General features: G+C 39.3%; 1 non-coding gene across 1 annotated transcript; it reads left to right on the plus strand.

Annotated features, from left to right (window-relative positions):
* The first annotated feature begins 18,873 nt into the window (after positions 1-18,873).
* On the plus strand, positions 18,874-18,996 carry LOC132532445 (U6atac minor spliceosomal RNA). Its single transcript, XR_009544402.1, has one exon. It is a non-coding gene; the product is annotated as a U6atac minor spliceosomal RNA (small nuclear RNA).
* Positions 18,997-21,098: the final 2,102 nt, after the last annotated feature.

Raw genomic sequence — 21,098 nt, forward strand, 5'->3', positions numbered from 1 at the left:
TGATGGTCCTAGACCTCTAACAGATGCCTCTCACCACTGTCACTGGTCATCTCCATCAGGAAAAACATAATAAACCCTTTTGTGGGCCCCTATATGACCTTGTCCTCAATGTGGATCAATAATGCTAGGGGATATTCCATTCTCCGAAGGAATGTTGGACAATATATTCTACCTACATCCCAGGGAAGATGGGTCCTGAAATTAGGACAGGCTGGAATGTTCCATCTCATGATCACAGAATGTGAGCTCAGATCTACAGGGATGCAGTGGTTACACAGGCTCCTGTGCTGAATATGGGCCCCAGATCAAATTGATGGGGTTTACAGTTAACAATATTTATATACTTTTTCCTTATTTGGGAGCTACTCTCTGCCCTGATGCAGCTTTCTAGTCCTTTTTCTAACTCTGATACATCTCCTCAGATAATAACCTGGATCCACCTGCATATTAGATGTCAGGCTCAGGCAAAAATGAGTAAAGTCATGGGCTCTTTGGAATATACCTAAAACAGACCTACCAACTTTTTCTAAAACGGAGACTTCACATCTGCATCTTCAATATTCTTTCCTTTAGGTTCATGATTAGTCAACAATTTGTTCTGCTTTATATCTTAACTCTTCTTCAACCACCAGGTTCTAGATGCTACCATGATGCCAACCTAACTTCCCTGCCAATTTGTCTTGGATCTTTGGAGGTGGGCATTGTGTGGAAATGTACCTCTCTTCTCCTATGGTCTTGTCAGTATTTCCATCGTCAAAATTAAATAAATAAATAAATAAATATAGAGAAGAAACTCACATTGAATGAAATTTGTGCTACATTGAGGAGTATAGATTAGAATGCAGGGACCCTAAGAGTTCCATGGATTTGCAGGACAGAAAAGTATGGAGGTAGGAGCCCTAGAAAGAAAGAGTTCCTGAGAAGTTTCAGAGTAAGAGCTAACCAACCAGGAGTCTATCTATAGGTGCCTCTCAGACTGCACATGAAATTTCATGGAGCTGGAAAAATAATAGGTGTCAACTTCAGTGGATATAGGAGTAAACAATTTCTACATCTCACAATGGGCTAGAAGTCTTTTATTTATTTATTTGTTTATTTTATTTTGCCTTCATGGTTATCACTGGTGCTTGGAGCCAGCACTCTGAATCCACTGCTCCTGGAGGCTATTTTCCCCATGTTGTTGCCGTTGTCGTGGTTGTTATTGTTATATCTGTTGTTGTAGTTGGATAGGACAGAGAAATCGAAAGAGAGGCAGAAGACAGTGGTGAAGCGGGCCTGCAAGTGTCTCTTTGTCTCTCTCCCTATCGCCTCCTTCCTTCTCAATTTCTGCATCTATCGAATAATAAAAAAGTAAAAATATTTTAAAGAATGTCTTTTTTTTTGCATTTTCTGTATGATAGAGAGGAGGAGAAAAAGATAGACACCTGCAGACCTGCTTCACTGCTTGTGACGCTTCTCCCCTGCAGGTGGGGAGCCTGGGGCTAGAACTGGGATCCTTACACCAGTCCTTGAGCTTTAAGCTTCATACCATGTGCACTTAACCCGTTGTGCCACCTCCTAGCCCCCTGAACTTGGATCCTTATGCATGATAATATGTATGCTTAGCCAGGTACGCCACCTCCTAGCCCCCAAAAACATTTCTTTTTAAAGTCCAGCAAATTTCAGAAAGAATGGTGACAATCTGTGGCATTTGAGTTAAAGTCTACTCCCCAAATTCTGCCTTTATTGGGTGGGGGGGTTATTCATGTATATATTTCTTCTTTATAAATTATTCCTTTAAATTTATGTGTTGGAAGGTGTATGTTTGAGGCTCTACTCCAGGTAGGTGTGGCCAAGTGGACAGGGTTTCCCTCCATCTCTACTCTAGGTTTGAATATAACCTGAAGCAGCTATTGCACGTGGGTTTTCTTGTTTCAATTCTGCCTCCAGCCTCAGCGATTAAAGCTGGATTATAGGTTATTGGTTCTTCCCCAGGTACTACATGCTGAGGCGCTGGGACCCTGTTGGCCCTGGTCCCACTTGCTTCTAAAGAGAATGGGAGAAAATAGAGACTTTCTTCCTTTTCCCAGTCTCCGGCAACAGTGCAACTGTCCAGCTGTGGAGAGAGACAGACTAGAAGGAAGGAAAGATATGCAGTTAGACCTGAAGGAACTTCCCATGTGTGGAATAGAACTTGGAAAGTTTCTTGTCCAGGCTCATTATAGCTATCTATTTTTATAGTACAAAGTATGAACCTAGGACCTTGGAAAAACATAATACCAATACAAAATGGCCTCATTTGTACCAAAAATATTATTATTATTTTATTTATCTTTATTAATTTATTTGGCTAGAGACAACCAGAAATCAAGAGGGAAGGGGGTGATAGAGAGGGAGAGAGATAGAGAGACACCTGCAGCCCTGCTTCACCACTTGTGAAGCTCTCCCCCTGTAGGTAAGGGCCTAGGGCTCCAATCAGGTCCTAGCGCACAGTAACAGGTATGCTCAACCAGGTGCGCCCTTATTATTATTTTTTAATTCTACAGAGATGTAGAAGAGAGGAAAAGAGGAGAGGCACCACACCACCATTTTAACAACCACAGCACTGATCATGAATCTCTCCAGGGTACTACCATATGGTACCAGGGCTCAAATCCAAGGCCTCAAGACAATAAGAGAGGTAATCTACCTGGTAAACTACTGTACAGAGCAAAAATGTTTTAAAGGTGTTTTATACGAGACAGAGACCAAAGCAGAACTGAACTGAGGGCATCAAAAATAAAAGATTTACCATCCTAGGGTCATTATTAATAGTCATAGAAATCTTGTTAGAGAGCAGTTAGTATTGACACAATTAAAAAGTGAAAATCGACAAGACCACTCTAATAAAAAGAATGCGGGTGACTGTTTAGAATAATTCTCCTTAAATCAGATTTAACTCAGATTTTCTAGAAGGTTATACATATACACCTACTCAAAGACAATCAGAGAATGACATGGATATACTTATAGCCATTTTTCAAGCCACACACACAAAACCATCAATTGAGAACAAACGCTGCACTGGTACAAGTAGTTGAAACACAACCTCTGCCCACAGACCAAGATCACAATAAATTACTCTGACCTCGGGATAACTCACTGGAAATCAGGATTAAACTAGCAATAATGCAACCTTGATAAATTGACCAATGAAAGGTAATTCCATCCACTTAAAAATTGCTTTTTTTTGCATGGATATCTTATGTTGAGAATATGTTTTAATTAAAATGGATATTTAAACTAAATAAAAGCCTAATAAAACAGAAGATATCTCTGAGAGCCTTATCAAATTTATATCTGAAAAAAATAAGACTTGGCTTCTTAAATATATTAAATCGTTCTTCTGAATTTTGTTTCACCTCCACATCATTTGAACTTACTTTTGTCATAAGCTTATATCAATGATGAGCTGTTTTATATCTACATTTTGAAAAATGTAAGTGGGAAGATATAAAGTGGCTGTATGAACTCTTAAAAAATTCTGTTAGTTCAAATTAGACAATACTAACAAGTTTTGAAATATTTTGATTTAAATTCTCTTTTTTTCCTCTTTTTTTATTTATTTAAGAAAGGAGACATTAACAAAACCATAGAATAAGAGGGGTACAATTCCGCACAATTCCCATAACCCGATCTCCACATCCCACCCCCTCTCCTGATAGCCTTCCCATTCTCTATCTCTCTGGGAGTATGGATCCAGGGTCATTGTGGGTTGCAGAGGGTGGAAGATTAAATTCTCTTTTATAATCAGATGTGTATAAGTTTGCTAGATTTAATTGATATCTTTTATCTTTTTTTTTTTTTTTTTGCCTCCAGGGTTATCACTGAGACTGGGTGCCTGCTCTACAAATCCACTGCTCCTATGGCCATTTTTTTTTCATTTTTTTTAATAGGGCAGAGAGAAATTGAGAGGGAAGGGGAAATAGAGAGAGAAAGAGACAGAGAGACACCTGCAGCCCTGCTTCACTGTTTATGAAGCCACCCCCGGCAGATGAGGAGCTGGGGCTTGAACTGGGATCCTTAAGCAGCTCCTTATGCTTTGTGTTATGTGTGCTTAACCCAGTGTGCCACCTGCTGGGCCCTCAATGAATTCTTTTTAAATTTTTTAAAAAATTTTTATTCATAAAAAGAAAACATTGACAAAAACTATAGGATAGGAGACTCCACACAATTCCCACCACCAGAACTCTGTATCCCATCCCCTCCCCTGGTAGCTTTTGTATTCTTTTGTTTTTTAAATTTCTTTATCGGGGAATTAATGTTTTAAATTTGACAGTAAATACAGTAGTTTCTGCATGTATTCCATTTGCCAGATTTCCTATTCTTTATCCCTCTGGGAGTATGGACCCAGGGACATTATGGGGTGCAGAAGGTGGAAGGTCTGGCTTCTGTGATTGCTTCTTAGTGCTAGTTTATTGATGTGTGTATATTTGATGAAGGAAGTGGGTTCCAAAGATGATTCCTTATTCAAATGTAACATGAATAAGTGCAGAATGAAATCATTTCCCAAAAATATTTCTAAGGAGATTTGGGTAGTTAGAATTATACCTTCTAAAGTTAAGATGATGTTTGAGGTTCACTTTGGGGACCCCTTGAATCACTGGAGATTTGAAACTGATGAAAATTTCCAAAAGCATATAGGACATTGGATTACGGTGATATCTGAGTTAGATAACAGCGAGAAACTGAAGAAATATCTGCTTTGCTCAACAAAAGAAAATTAAGACACTGAAATTAAAATGTCTACTATCACAAGTAAAAAAAAAAAGATTAAAAAAGCAAAAACAAAAAACAAGACCTCCCACAAAAACTCAACTGATACACTTTTCATAAGGCCCTTTCAAATGAGATGTTAAGCATATAATCTAATCACCAGGTGTTATATGTACCCTGAAATGACAAGGGAATTTTAGTGATACTTATATTACTATGAATATTGTATCCTGTAACCCAATTTAATTAAAACTTAGTGATCATCCACTACAGAACATACACACAGTGTCATGCAATTTGTTGTGGTCTGTATAGATGTTTGTCATGCATGGAAAGGATTTTCCCTGGAACCTCTTGGTAAGTATATTAAGGTAATATTTGTCAGTGCCATCTGTGGTAAACAGAATTCCAAGACAGTTCCCCAGATCCCAACTCTGTGTATTCGTGTTCTGTATAACTTCCTAGATGTCAAAAAATCAGGTAAATTCAGATATGTAACACACACTCTTCTGTCTACCTTGAAGGAACAAATAGCTATGTGTAGACAAAACCCCATGAACGGAAATGAGAAGAGAGGAAAATGATTCTCGGTTTACAGCCAGCCAGAAAATTGGGGCCTTGATCTTGACCACAGTGAAATGTATTTTGCTTCAACTCCTGAACTTGGAAGAGTACAGGAACCACCCATGAGATCATAACCTTTGCTGACATGTTGATTCTTTTAGTGAAATCTGGAATAGAGAATATGGTCTATTCTCACCCAGAATCTAAATCCACATCCACGTTAAAAAAGTAATAAAGGAATGTCTTTTTAATAGATAAATTTGTTGTATTTCATGTGACAGCAATAGACAACTAGGGAGATTTAATATGATCTTTCCAGTGACCTCAGAGAAAAAATCATTTGCATAAAAGAACAAAAGTTCATCAACCTACTGGAAATAATCTTTAAAAGGAAATTTAAATGATATCCTTGGCTTGGTGTCTCTCTCCACATAGATAATGTTGCTTCTTTCACCAGTCATATTTTCCAGATTTATCATTTCTATTTAAAAATAACTTTCATTAATTTTCTTTCCATGCTACTATATTTCTCTTTTTTTAGATCGGTTGTCCTGATCAAACTTGATTCAAGTAAAATAGATGAAATACGACAGAATAAAAAATGCATTGCTTGGGATTTCTAGGCAAATAGCCCAAAATATCCCATCAGGAAATATAGCCTGTGCTTGTGTTTAATTTTTAATGTATTAAAAGATCAAAGTAAGGTAAAAAATACTTCATTTTTTAAGTTTTTATAAAAATGTCAAAATGAGTGTTCCTAATGAATAAATCTATATTTACTTGCTTGCTCATAATTTCTTTTAGAGTAAGTTATTTCAAGTATCACATGACTTAAAGTCAATATGAAAGAGGGGTTTCAAATGTAAGTAATGCATTGAATTAAATGTATGATTTCAGTGGGAGAATATAAAATGGTAGATATTTTCACAAGTAAGATAAATTTGTTTCACTATATGAGAAATACAGGAGAGAATATAATACCTTTGATAAATACATTTTCCTCTATGAGTCATAGGATTACTGTGATTATTATAATAATCATGAAAGCCATTGCTAATGATGATTATGGGAACAATCTTTTAAGCCTGAATATAGGTTAATAAGTCAGGAGAGTAGAATTCTTGTAAATGACTGAGGGAAAGAATGCTTGAAATCACGTATTAGTGTGTATTAGGTTTATAATCGTCTATGATTGCACTATTATTGTCATATACATTTAACCAAAAGAAGATCAACAAAATATTGAAATACATTAGACTCATAATATGTGGAAATCAATTGTAAAGTGTTATGTTATTATTATTAGTTATTTTTTCTAGCAGGGTTATCATGGGGCTCTATGCCATTTATTCTCCTAGGACTTGGCATCATGTATGGAAGATTTTGTTTGACTGTATTAGTGGAGTGTGAATTACTTATTTATTGAAGGCATAAACTAACAAACTGCTTTGAGTGGGGCTGGGTGCCCGCACCTCCAGTGGCTCATGTTGCTATGAGCAAGGATCTAGTTTCAAGCCTCCAGTCCCCACAGATCCAGGGGAAACTCGACAAATATTATCAGTTGTAAAGCAGCGTGGCAGGTGTCTCTCTACCTCCCCCTCCTCTCTCAATTTCTCTTACTCTCTATCAAACAGAAAGAGAGAGGGCAGTGATAGATAGCATAATGGTTATGCAAAGAGATTCTTATGCTTGAGGTTCTGGAGTTCCGAGAGATAGATAGATAGATAGATAGGTAGATAGATAGATAGATAGAATAAATTATTCTGAGTTTAAGAACAGTTTCATGGTGAAAATGTCATAGTAAATCTCCACATGTTGGGTATTGTCCCATTATTATCTCAATAATAATGCCAGTTCTTAGCAACATCGCCCTGCCAGATATTCGTCGGGATGCGGCATCATCTAAGTTCATTTCCCACGTCTACGCTTGACCAGACCTGCCAATATGCCAATATACGCGCCAACGCTTGACGTCTCGTCACCCAATCTGGTCCCCTACGCCTACACTGAACTTCTCTGTTCCAGACTCTTGGAAACAGAGTTGGCAGTCAGCTGAGGTAAAGAACAAACACCTCATCACAGACCCCTGCAAGCGTCAACCCTGCTTTGACCTAGCACGTTATGATTGGGCCCTCCTCAATCGCTATCGAACAGGCCATGGCCGGTGCGCCGCTATGTTCCATCGCTGGGGAGCCAGAGACGACCCGAACTGCCCCTGCGGCTACAGACAGACTATGACCCACATAGTCAAGTACTGCCACCTCTCCAGATTCAAAGGAGGTCTCGAAACTTTACATCAGGCTCAACCTGACGCTGTTGACTGGCTACGGAAGAAGGGCAAACGCTAGAAGAAGAATCTCAATAAAAGCATTTTTATAATTATCAAAGGATTTTTTTATCTTAACTTTATTCAGTTATCTTTGACAAGTCAGAATGAACACTACATAGTGTCTTTATGCATGATAACATGTGTGCTCAACCAGGTGCACCACCACATGGTCCCTTGTCCCTACTTCTAAGCAAAGGTGTGACCAACCATTAGGTTGATGATCTTTCTGCTAGTTGCTTTGTCAAATTAGGTGAGGGTCTAACCATCAATTCTGGCCGTACTTACTTACATATTTGTCAATGGGGTCTCAAAACACCATTGGATTTCAGAATAGCAGTTCATTTATAATCAAACTGATGAAATATAATGTCTTGCTTCTAAAACTCCATGTTCTGCTCAGTCAATCATTTGAGGGGCTTTATTCTGGGCACTCCTACAGCTATCATCCTTGCACATAGCCGCAATCCCTCCCATTGCTTTACAAGCAACTTCATACTATCTAATTAGACTTAGCTACCCTCCTCACCTACTTCCTATTAAAGTTCTCTCACTCCAGTGATACCTTAGCAAAGCAAGGACTGCAAAAGCTGAATAAGGGCAAGAGACTGGCATACTTTAATGATGACTCTTTAGTCACTATCAGACCACCCCATCAGCTGGGACCCTATTCAGGGAGTCCTGAGATTCCCAAACAGACATAATGGGCCTAGACCTCAAAAGAATCCTTCTCTCCACTGTTACTGGACATCACTATCAGGAACAACAAAATAGACCCCTTTGCAGGCCCCCCCATAGGACCTTGCCCTTAACTTGGATCAACTGTAGAGAATGTTCTATCTTCTGAAGGGAGGATGGACAACATACTCTATGCTACAGCTGAGGAAGATGGGTCAATATTGGGGCAGCTTGGAATGTTCCTACTCATGACCACAGAATGTGAGCTCAGATCTACAGGGATGCAGAGGTCACACAGGCTCCTAAGATAATTATGGGCCCCAGATCAAATCAAATTGATGGGGTTTACAGTCAATTTTCTCATATTTGGGACCTACTCTCTTCCCTTATCTGTCTTTCTAGTCCTATTTCCAACTCTGACAACATTTCTCCAGATAATACTTTTATCCCACCTGCATGTTAGCTGTCAGATTCAGACAAAACATTAATAAAGTCATGGGACCCCTGGACTATACCTAAAATAGACCTATGAGCTTTTTCCAACATAAAGGCCACAAATCTCATCTGCTCTCTTCTTACATTTAGGTTCCTGATTATTAAATGATTTGTTCTGCCTTATATCTTAATGACTTTTCAGCTACCAAGTTGGAGATATTACCATGACGACAACCTGACTTCCCTGGGCAGACGACCCCATCAATTTGTCCTGGAATTCCACCTCTCCAGAGTCCTGTCCCACTAGGGAAAGATAGAAACAGGCTGGGGGTATGGATTGACTCTCAATGCCCATGACTAGTGGAGAAGCAATTACAGAAGCCATAACTTCCACCTTCTGCACCCCATAATGACCCTGGGTCCATACTCCCACAGGGAGAAAGAATGGGAAAATTTTCAATGGAGGGGATGGGATGCAGAACTCTGGTGGTGGGAATTGTGTGGAATTTTATCCCTTTTATGCTACAGTCTTGTCAATAATTATTGAATCAATAAAGAAGTGATGAAGCAAGTACTGCAGGTATCTCTCTTTCTCCCTACTTGCTCCCCCTTTCTCATGATCTCTCTGTTCTAGCAAATAAAGAAAAGGGGGAGGGGCAAAAAGGAAAAACATGGCCACCAGGAGCAGTAGATTCAGGTAAATTCACATAGGCACCAGGCCCTAGCAACAATCCTGCTGGTTATATAATAAATAAAAATGATGACGATAATAATAATAATAATAATAAAAGATAATGACTACAGTAGGCTGATTAGTAATGTGCTCAAGACCATATTTTTAAAAAGTATTTTAATTAAATGAGAGAGAGAGCCAGAGAAACAGAGAGAATGACACAGAGAAAGAGCAGAGCACTTCTCACTTCCAGAATATGATGGTACTAGGATTTTAAAACCTCAGGCATGACAGTCTTTTGCATAACCATTATGGTGTCTCCTCAACCCCAAAGACTAGAAATTCATAAATTAATTACCCAGGATTAATTATGCAACTTTGCCTATGAGAATTTCAGGAAGTTGTTTAGATTTTTCTAGTCTTTAATTTTCCTCGTATCAAATAGGGAAAAGAACAAATTGCTTTGCCATCTTGAAAGATAAGAGAAAAATTGACTTGAATTCAGAGCAAATAGTATAGCAGTAAGTAAATGTCCAAGTAATAATATTATTATTGTTTTCTTACCCAACTATTATAGCATAGGGTTATTTTCTGTGTTATTATCTAAAACAGACACATTTAATGAATGCATCTATTTATTTTTCTCTCTGTAGCAGCAATATTTTTTTATTTAAGAAAGTATTAATTAACAAAACCATAGGGTAGGAGGGGTACAACTCCACACAATTCCCACCACCCATTCTTCATATCCCATCCCCTCCCCTGATAGCTTTCCCATTCTCTATCCCTCTGGGAGCATGGACCCAGGGTGTAGCAGCAATATTTATGGGAAATTATTCGCTAGGAAACTTCAAGGCAAATTGCATACTTGACTACTTTAATTCCTCTTCAATCAGGAGAAATACTTTTTATTAGATTTTTTGGAGAAATATTTTAGATACAAGGGTTTTATTTTATTTATTTTAAAATCCATTTACAAATACGAAGTTGCCATAACAACCACTTTCACAGTTTGTAGTGTTTTGATTTTCACCGAAAAAAAACTCTGATGGCATGATTTGTTTCCTACAAAAGCGTTTAATGTGAATTATTGAGAAAAATAGAGTTATAAGAAAAATAATATCAAGTCAATAATGAGGCACAAGGTTTATATAAAAGACTGAGTCTGAGGAATTTTCTACTAACACATCATAATGTAAATTTAGAGCTGTGGTGACTGAGGCTCATTAAAGATGGGTGGAAGTCAGCATGGTCATACAAGTGGATTATTGACATTTAATTAGAGCTAGAACTGACAGAATCCAAATGTAGGCACTGAAGAATACTAAGTCATTGGGGTAACATTTTAAGGTGTAATTATCTAGATTTGAAACAACAATGATGAGTATCAACGATTTTATGGAAATTGAGTAGACGAAAAGAAAATAACTGACAGTGATTCAAAAACACTGAGTTAGCTGGGAAGTACGCAGGCAGACAAAACAGGAAAACTACCTGTCAGAGATGACATCTCAAAATTTCCTCAGAACTATATCCAGTGGATAGTCTTTTGCCTAAGCTGTGTCCTCACAGTTTTCCTGTTTTGTCTGCCTGTGTACTTCCTAGCTAACCTGCTTCACCGCCTGTGAAGTGACTCCCCTGCAGGTGGGGAGCCAGGGCTCAAACCTGGATCCTTACACCGGTCCTTGCGCTTTGCGCCATGTGCACTTAACCTGCTGCACTACCACCCGACTCCCATCTTCATTATTAATGTTACTTAACACTTTATTTTATATTTAATGGGATACTTAAAGAGAGATAAGCAGGTCTGCAGGTGTCTGTCTTTCTCTCTCCCTCTCTGTCTTTCCTCCCTCTCTTCATTTTTCCCTGTCCTATCCAACAATGGCAACAACAATAAAACAAGGGCAACAAAAGAGAATAAATAAATATATTTTTTTAATCTAAAAAAAAATAATGAAGATGACTGGGGTGGTGGGCGGGGTCAGGCAGTAGCGCAGTGGAGCAAAGCACAAGGACCAGCATACCAGCAGATGGGAGCCTCCCCCCACCCCTGCTCCCCACCTGCAGGGAAGTCGCTTCACAAGTGGTGAAGCAGGTCTGCAGGTGTCTATCTTTCTCTCCCCCTCTCTGTTTTCCCCTCCTCTCTCGATTTCTCTCTGTCCTATGAAATAACAACAACGATAAACAACAAAGAGCAACAAAAGGGAAAAAAATAGCCTCCAGGAGGAGTGGATTCGTAGTGCAGGCACTGAGCCCCAGTGATAACCCTGTAGGCAATTAATGAATGAATTTAATTAAATAATAATAAAGATGACTGAAGCCAAGGCGGGTGGAGGAAGAAAAGAGCCTTTTATTTCAGCGTAGACCAGGAACTCTGATCTTTCTGAAAACTCTGGACCCAAATAAAGGGTCGGTACAAGCTGATACAGGGATGCAAGCTTGAGAGCAGAAAGCATTATTATGGAAGCTGAGGCGGCAAGGTTAAGGGCTGGGACTTGGACTCAGGGTCTGGTTCTCCTAGCTGCTGTTATCTTTCCTGCAGAGCTGTGTCTGGGCAAGTTTAACCTCATCATAGCATACACCACTGGGAAGGGGGTAGGGGGTACCTTTCAGGAGGGCGGAAGCTAGCCAGGGTTACAGAAGTTGCCTGCTCAGTAAAGGTTCAGTCTGGCCCTCATGGCTCTACCTGTGGACACTTGTCCACCCAGTGAAGGCCAGCCTGCACTAACCACCTGCACCATCTCAGGCTTTCTACACCTTCTGAACCCTTTATTATATTTTCAATCCTTCTGTCCTGTATTGAGGCCTACTTACAAACACATAACAATCATATACCATCATTTTATAAGCACTTACTTATTATACCTTAAGCATATCTGGGGGCTAAATTTTTGAAATTCCTTCTCAAAAGCTAAATTCAGCCCCCATAAAAACACAGAAGACTTTAACAAGATAAGGAAAGACATAAAGAGATATCAGTGTCACTGATATATTTTCTCTAGTGATAAAACACTTTATTGATGACCATTGATGATACAGGATTACTGGTTAGTTGTCTGTTATTTCAGGTGAAGCTAGACTAGAGAACTAGGTAGAGGATGCTACCCATTTATTTCTTCACTGATTGGAACTATATGACTTTGGAGGGAGAACTGCACTGAGCTGAGTGGCCAATGTATTGCATCCAGATTTCTATGCAGAAGGCCAGGGAACTCCTGAAACTAGTAATTGTTTGGGGTAGATAATCATAACCACAGAAATTAAGCATAACAAGAGTTTCAAAAGAATGAGTTTAATGATAACTAAAAGAGGAATGTGGGGGGGGGCGTGCTGAGAAAGAGTCGAGGGGCAAATGTTCTGATGCGGAGAAATGGTGCACCTTAGGTGGTGGGAGACGTGTGCTCACACTTATTTTGAGATGTGATGTTATATATCTGAGACAACATGAGTTATTTAAAGGAATGTTTACTCATGAAAACACAACATAGGAATAGAAAGGCAGCATAATGGTGATTAAAAAAAATCATTCCTGAGATTCTGAGGTGCCAGGTTCACACCCCAGCACCATTATAAGTCACAGCTGAATACTATTCTGGTCTCTAGGTGTATTTCTCTCTCTTTTTAGAAAAGAATAAAAACCAGAGTGCTGGGTTATCCTGAGGGTGTTTCTTCCCGGGCACGTGATCTCTGGGTTGGAGAGAACTCAAACGGAGCCAACCTAAGCTGCAGCTTACACGGCAGTGCGGTAAAGGAACCAGGAACTCTTGTGGCTGAGTGGGAACACAGTGCAATGCTGCCTTTATTGATGTGCCTTTATACTTCCTGAGGCGGCAGTGGCCAGCCGGAAAAGGAAGTGGGTAGGAGAGTGGGTGGAGAGAAGGAAAAGAGCGTGAATTCCATCTGACCAGTGGGGATTAAACCAATGCCCCGAAGGCAGAGTGGGTCTCAGGCAAAACAATGATTATGTAAATAGAATACAGCCTTAAGCTATGGAGTAGGGGGGGGAGCTGGTGTAACGCCCACCACCGGAGGCTGGGTGGTGGTATACCTGGTTCATACCCCCAGCCCCCACCTCAAGGGGAAGCTTCAAAAGTCGTAGAACAGGGCTGAAGGTGCCCACCCTCCCTATCTTCCCCGTCCCTCTCAATTTCTCTCTGTCACTATTTATAATAGATAAATAGAATGTGAAATATGCTTTAAAATATTCAATCTTAATCATGTGTCATGATAGGTGTCGGCAAAACACTCTCCCCTCCAGCTGAGGCAGTTTTCCATCATCATACACCATACCCCAAAGCCTCTCATCTCCTCAGCCCACTTCCTCTTCTCCTTCCCAGAGTCCTCTGCTTCGTTGCAATACAACAAACAACCCAGGTTTTACTTTTTGTTTCCTTTTTCTGCTAGTTTCTTACATTCTGCCTATAATTGAGATCAGCTCATATCCATCCTTCTTCTTTTGGTTGACTTCCTGAGTCAACAACTATTCTGTAAATCACAAAACTCTCAATTAAGTGATGAAAAAGTGAAAAAAAAACACAAATATTGATAGAAAATAGAATAAATAAAATTAACTATTTTAAGATTATATGGAGCACAATGTAAGATAACATGAATATAGTGATTCAACTTATTAGCAGTTAAAGAAATGTTATATAATATACCAAAAAACAGGCACTAAAAGATTTCACACCACTTTCTAAAAATTGATTGATTAGGTGTTTAGAAGGTATCCAAAAGCACATAAAAGATCAAGCTAGTGCATAAAAATTTAAGTTGGCTTTAGTAACCTCATATGTAGAATATTGTTAAATTAAGATTTAATTGTTAGTGGGTCATCAGAAATCTCATTTGATCAGAATGCATTCAGTACTGTGTGCAGGGACCTGGGTTTGAGTCATAAGCTGCCACACGGGAATTCCCGAAGAGGTGAAGCTTCAAGAGTTGTGGAGAAGTGCTGTGGTGACTTACCTCTCTCTCCCTTTCAACCTCTATCTAAAAGGGGAATTCTGAGCTCTCTCTCCCTCTCCCTTAAAATTTATTTATTTATTATTTTTTATTTTTATTGGAAAGTTAGTCTACAGTACAGTTATTAGCATATGAGTCCATTTCCCATCTCACCATAATAGGTGTCTGCAAAACACTGTGACAATATATTTTTTAATTTTTTTATTTATAAAATAAAAACACTGACAAGACCATAGGATAAGAGTGGTACAATTCCTCACAGTTTCTGCCTCTGGAGATCCATATCCCATTCCCTCTCCTGATAGCTTTCCTATTCTTTATCCCTCTGGGAGTATGGACCCAGGGTCATTGTGGGATGCAGGAGGTGGAAGGTCTGGCTTCTGTAATTGCTTCCCCAATGAACATGGGTGTTGACAGGTGGATTCATACTCCCAGCCTGTCTCTCTCTTTCCCTAGTGGGGAAGGGCTCTGGGGAGGCAGGGCTCCAGGACACATTGGTGGGGGTATTCTGCCCTGGGAAATCTGATTGACGTCATGGTAGAGTCTGGAACCTGGTGGTAGCTGAAAGAAAAGTTAAGATAGAAAGCAGAGCAAACTGTTGACTAATCATGAACCTAAAGGCAAGAATATTGTGGATTTGGGGGTCTCCATTTTGAAAAAGCTAGTATGTCTATCCTAGGTATAGGTATCCAAAGGCCCATGACCCAACTACTTTTTGCCTGTGCTTGACATCTAATACACAGATGACCTAAGCTATTGTCTGGGGGTGGGGGTGGGGGGGGGGTCACAGTTAGAAAAAAGGAACAGAAAGCTGGATCAGGGAAGAGAATAGCTCCCAAATATGGGAAAAGTATATAAATACTGTTATCTATAAACCCCATGGATCTTATCTGGGACCCATATTTAGCACAGCAACCTGTGTAGCCTCTGTCATCTCTATAGGTCTGAGCTCACACTCTGTGGTCTCGCATCACCAGTAGTGGTGGTGGGGGCATGGGACACAGACTTTTGGTGGTAGGAATGGTATTATTCTGCAGTCCTATTAACTTATAGTCTCAAAAATTACTATTCAGTTTATAAGAGAGGGGGGAAATGGATTGAATGTCCGATATCTTTTTTTAAATATCTTAGTTATCTGATTTGGGATAGAGACAGAAATTGAAAGGGTAAAGGAAGGAGAGAAAGAGAGAGAGAGAGATGGAGAGAGACCTGTAACACTGCCTCACTACTTGTAAAGCTTCTCGCTTCACAGATGGGGTGTGGTTTGAGTCCAGATTTTCAGTCTTATAACAGGTCTGTTCTGCAATGTACCCCACCATCCAGACACTAAAAAGGTATAACTTTAAAAATCAGATGCCTCACTCATGAGCTGAATTTAAGTAACAAGAACAGAAGGAGGAAACACAAAACAGAACTTGGACCAGGTTTGGTGTATTCTGCCAAAACAAAGGACACTGAGGGAACATGGGGGGAACCTTTCAGGTCATGGTGCTTGATGGCGAAAGGGGATCTAGATTGGGGCTGGGAGCGTTGGGTAGATGCCTATCATGGTGAGATCAGAAATTTTACCCTTGTGTCAAAAACTGTACTTACTATAAACCATTAACCCCCCAATTATGAACTTATACAAAAAATCCCATTCAGATTAGCTATTTCTAAGGAAAAGTCAGACTCTGTTAGTGTGTTTAGCTTTTATCTGGGATACAATTAGAATAAGAATGTACAAACCTACAGGTCAGAGGAATTCTGTTCATTGCTTTAAACATAAGTACTTTTCTGTCTACAAAGCAATTCCTTTATATAGAAGTACAGAGTTCATGTCATAGGACTCCAAGACCCCGGGCTTCCTAGGGAGCAGGGTAAAAAACTGTCTTTGTTTTCCATTCAGTTCTTTCTATTGAGTGTAATACAATTTATAAATCACGTTCAAGAAGCCAAGTAAACAAGAAGCTAAATTGTAAAATGAGGTTGAACTAAAATACATGTCAATTTATTCTGCATAATGCTAACTGAGTCTGGGCTCCAGCTTTAAAAATAAGAGAATCCAAAGCTAACATATTCAAAGTAAGGACTACAAAAGCTGAATAAGGGCAAAAGACTGGCAGACTTTAATGATGACTCTTTAGTCACTATCAGGCCATCCCATCATTTGGGGCCCTAATCAGGGAGTCCTGGGATTCCCACACAGACATAATAGGCCTAGACCTCAAGTAGATCCCTCTCTCTATTGTCACTGGTCATCTCCATCAGTAATGACATAACAGACCCCTTTGTGGGCTCCTGTGGGATCTTGTCTTCAATGTGGATCAACAATGGTAGAGACTGTTCCATCTGAGGAAGATGGGTCCTGAAATTGACGCAACTTGGAATTTTCCTACGAATGAACTCAGAGTATGAGCTTGGACTTTCAGGAATGAGGAGGTTACACATACTCCTATGCTGAATATGGGCCCCAGATCAAATCGATAGGGTTTACAGTGAACAATATTTAAACATTTTCCCCATATTTGGAAGCTACTCTCTTCCCTGATCCAGCTTTTTAGTGCTTTTTCCAGCCATGACATCATCTCCCCAGACAATAAGTTAAGTCCATCTGCATGTTAGTCAGGCTCAGGAAAAAATTAGTAAATCCATGGGCCCTTCAGAATATAGCTAAAGTAGACCTACTAGCTATGTCCAAAAAGGAGACCTCAAATCTTCATCTGCAATATTCCAGCCTTTAGGTTTATGATAAGTCAACAACTTGTTTGGCTTTACATGTTAACTCTTTTTTTAGCCACCAGGTTCCAGATGCTAGTATGATGCCAGCTGGACTTCCCTGGGCAGATGACCTCACCAATGTGTCCTGGAGCCCCACTTCCACAGAGCTCTGCCCCACTAGTAAAAGAGAAACAGGTTGAAAGTATGGATCAATCTGTCAATGCCCATGTTCAGTAGGAAAGCAATTACAGCAGCCAGACCTTCCATCTTCCGTACCCCACAGTGATCCTGGGTCCATACCTCCAGAGGGATAAAGAATAGGGAAGCTATCAGGGGAAGGCATGGGATATGGAGTTCTGCTAGTGGGAATTGTGTGGAATTGTACCCCTCTTATCTTATGGTCTTGTCAGTGTTTCCATTTTATAAGAAAATAAATAAATAGGGAGTCAGGCGGTAGCACAGCAGGTTAAGTGCATGTGGTATGAAGCTCAAGGACCAGCATAAGGATCCAGATTTGAGCCCCCGGTTCCCCACCTGCAGGGGAGTTCCTTCACAGGTGGTGAAGCAGGTCTGCAGGTGTCTATATTTCTCTCTTCCTCTCCTCTCTTGATTTCTTTCTGTCCTATCTAACAATGACGACAACAAAAACAACAACAACTAGGACAACAATAAAATACAAGGGCAACAAGAAGGAAAAATAAATATTTAATAATTAAAAATAAATAAGACACAGTACACTATGATGGAGGAAGATGGTGGAGGGCGTTGTATCCAGGTACCTATCACCAGGGTAAGAAGCTGTACACATGTGACATCATCTGTTTTGTAAACCACATTTCCTCCAATAACAAGAATAATAACAAAATCCTCATAATAAGAAGCACCACAAAATTAAAACCCAATCCTAAACTCAAATAGCAACACATAGCTAAAGATCATCAAGGCTCAAGGCCAAATGCAGTTTTCAGATTTAAGAGCTATTCTTGCTTTAGAGGAACAGCTAGGGAATAACTCAATGAATTCAAGGTTAGAGTAACAAATAAATATTCAAATCCACATATATCCTGCTCTTCATGTAAGGGAGAGTCCACAATTTAGAAACATGCATGTGTTTTATATGGCTGTCATATTAAGATAATTATACCAATTGAGAACAGTTTATACAGATGTTTGCTTTCTACAACTGTCATCAAAATTAGTAGAGAGCTTTTTTCTTTTTACTATTATGACATCTCAATTTCACTACATTCAATTTGATAAAGACTTTGACAGAAATCTATAGTTAATTTTAAGTCTGCAGAAAATTGGGCTCTGAGTCAGTAGTGTATAAGGCAGCAACAAAGCTTTATTTATGGATCTTGGGAAACAAACGTAGGGCTGAGTCACAAATCACAGAAGTATTGAAGGTCCCAGCTGGCAGAAGCCTTGAAGTTAATCTAATCATTTCATAGATGAAGAAATGGCTACCTGGAGAGCTTAGGAAATTGGCAGATGGCTCAGCAGTTTAGTAGAGAAGGCAGGATTAGAACTTAAGTTTTCTCATTCTTGAACAAAGACAGTGACTATCTTCCACAGTGACTTGCTGTTCCCCTAATGTAGTCCAGGCTAACAGCAGTCTGTTGCAGTTATGATCTACAAGGCCTGCATTAAAGGAATCTACTGAATAGATCTCTTAGCTATAAGAAATGCTGTTTTGGAAAGCAAATACAGAGCATACTTCACTTCTTTCCCTAGTAACCTAGTATGATGCCGTTCTTACAGACTATATTTTAGTAACTACGTTATAAAAATGGGAGGAATGTTGTATGAAAGGAAAGAAGGTTAGCACTTCCCATGACAATGATGGAAGAGGCTTCGGCCTGCAACACAGGTATGGTTAAGGCATTGCCACCTACTTTGTGGCATCTAACCACTGTTTTTCTACTTTGGTTAAAAAATAATAATAATAATAAATAAATAAATAAATAAATTGGAGGAGAAATCTTCATAATGTAGAGTTATATATTGATTTGAGATAAAATACTCATAAAGCCAAAAGTACATTAGTGGTGCAAACGACCTCCTTCTCCCCCTCCCCTCATCCCACTAGAAACACACCAAATTCATTTTTTTTTGAGTCACAATGTTTCTATTTCAATAAATAGGAGAAAATATTTCCATAGAATAAATAGAATGGATATCTAAAATAAGCCAATTAAACACACTATAAAAACAAATAAATAGTTCAATTGACAACTGGGCAGAAGCTTAGAGCAGGAATTGCTGGGACGTGTGGTATTCATCCACGGGATTCAAAGGACACAGAAACACTTTTCTGAGGATAACGATGCATACCAATGTCCATGGTAGTATTATTATTGGATAGAAACAGAGATAAACTGAAAAAGGGACAGAGACAGAAAAATACCTGCACCCCTGCTTCACCACTTGTGAAACTTTCCTCATGCACGTGGGGACTTAAACCTGGATCATTGCAAATATAATGTGAGGGCTTAACCAGATGCGCCACTGCCTGATCACTCTTCTTTAGATATTTTTAAGACGATTTTAATAAGCTACTGACATCATGTTTTCCAGGATGGCAGATATTTAGTCTTTTCCAAATACATTTTGTCTAAAAAGCTGTTTTGTTATTTCGAGTTACCGTATGGGATTCGTTACTTCATGAAATGTGGCCTTTATCCATTATTTAGCACTTAAGACTGTAGCTGTAGGATCCTTGTACAAGCAAGCAGCTAAAGCTAAATGCTTCAACTTGAATTTTCAGTAGCTCACCTGTCTTTTTTCTAGGTCATCTACTAACAGCTCTTTATGAACTCTTAAGGGGGCTGGGCCGTAGCACAGCGGGTTAAGCGCACATGGCGCCAAGCGCAAAAACCGACTTAAGGATCCGGATTCGAGCCCCCCAGCTCCCCACCTACGGAGGGGGGGGTCGCTTCACAGGTGGTGAAGCAGGTTTGCAGGTGTCTATCTTTCTCTCCCCCTCTCTGTTTTCCTCTCCTCTCTCCATTTCTCTCTGTCCTATCCAACAACGACAGCAATAATAACAAGAACAAGGATAAATAACAAGGGCAACAAAAGGGAAAAAATATAGCCTCTAGGAGCAGTGGATTCCTAGTGCCCGCCCTGAGTTCCAGAAATAACCCTAGAGGAAAAAAAAAAAAGTATAGGTCCTGGAAAAGGATGACAGAGGACCTAATGGTGATTGTATTACTATGTGGAAAACTGAGAAATATTATATGTACAAGTTATTGTATTTATTGTCAACTGTAAAGCATAATAAAGAGGAAAAAAAGAAATAAAGGAAAATAAAGGAAAAAAAAACTTCCCCAATAAAGGAAAAAAAAAAAAAAAAACTCTTACAAAAAACCCCAGGGGAGGTAGAAACTGTTGGTTTATCCTTCCCAGTGTCTTTTATTTCAAGAACCTGATCGCCTTTTGTAAATACAATTGTCAGCTGAAATAATCAGGCATATTAAATTAAAAGATTGTTTTCTAACCACAAGGGTCCAGGCCATGCAACTGGAAGAATTAGTGGATCCTCGTTCTTCAGACTTTTGCTTCAGTATTTTATCATCCTCGGTCACTAGCTTTCCCAGCACAGAAAGAACAGAGGGAGAAGTAATGAAATAAAATTTCGTCCATCTCTACAGGAAGCTACAATGACAATGGCAATTTGTTAACTTGTTGAAATGAGGGAGCAATTAAGGGAGAAATAAATCTTCAAGGATTTTCCTAAAGCTCTAACTTCCTTTAACTGCAGCCTATTACCAGTAAGCAGACTTGCTTAATTTGGAACTGTGTCTTACAGACTGTTGATAACTAATACATTTGGTGATTAATTGATTGAGTAACCACTGGCAAATGAAAAATGTAAACAGGAATAACTGAGCATATTTTAAGGTGTGATTGATATTGTTCTTTGTAGACACTTAGAATATTCAACTAACTACTTCCTTTAAAACACTGTGGGGAAATTAAATAAAACAATATATAATAAAGGTCTTATGTTCACTCTAGTTA

The sequence above is a fragment of the Erinaceus europaeus genome, chromosome 1 (genome assembly GCF_950295315.1).
Source record: "Erinaceus europaeus chromosome 1, mEriEur2.1, whole genome shotgun sequence".
Taxonomy (NCBI): domain Eukaryota; kingdom Metazoa; phylum Chordata; class Mammalia; order Eulipotyphla; family Erinaceidae; genus Erinaceus; species Erinaceus europaeus.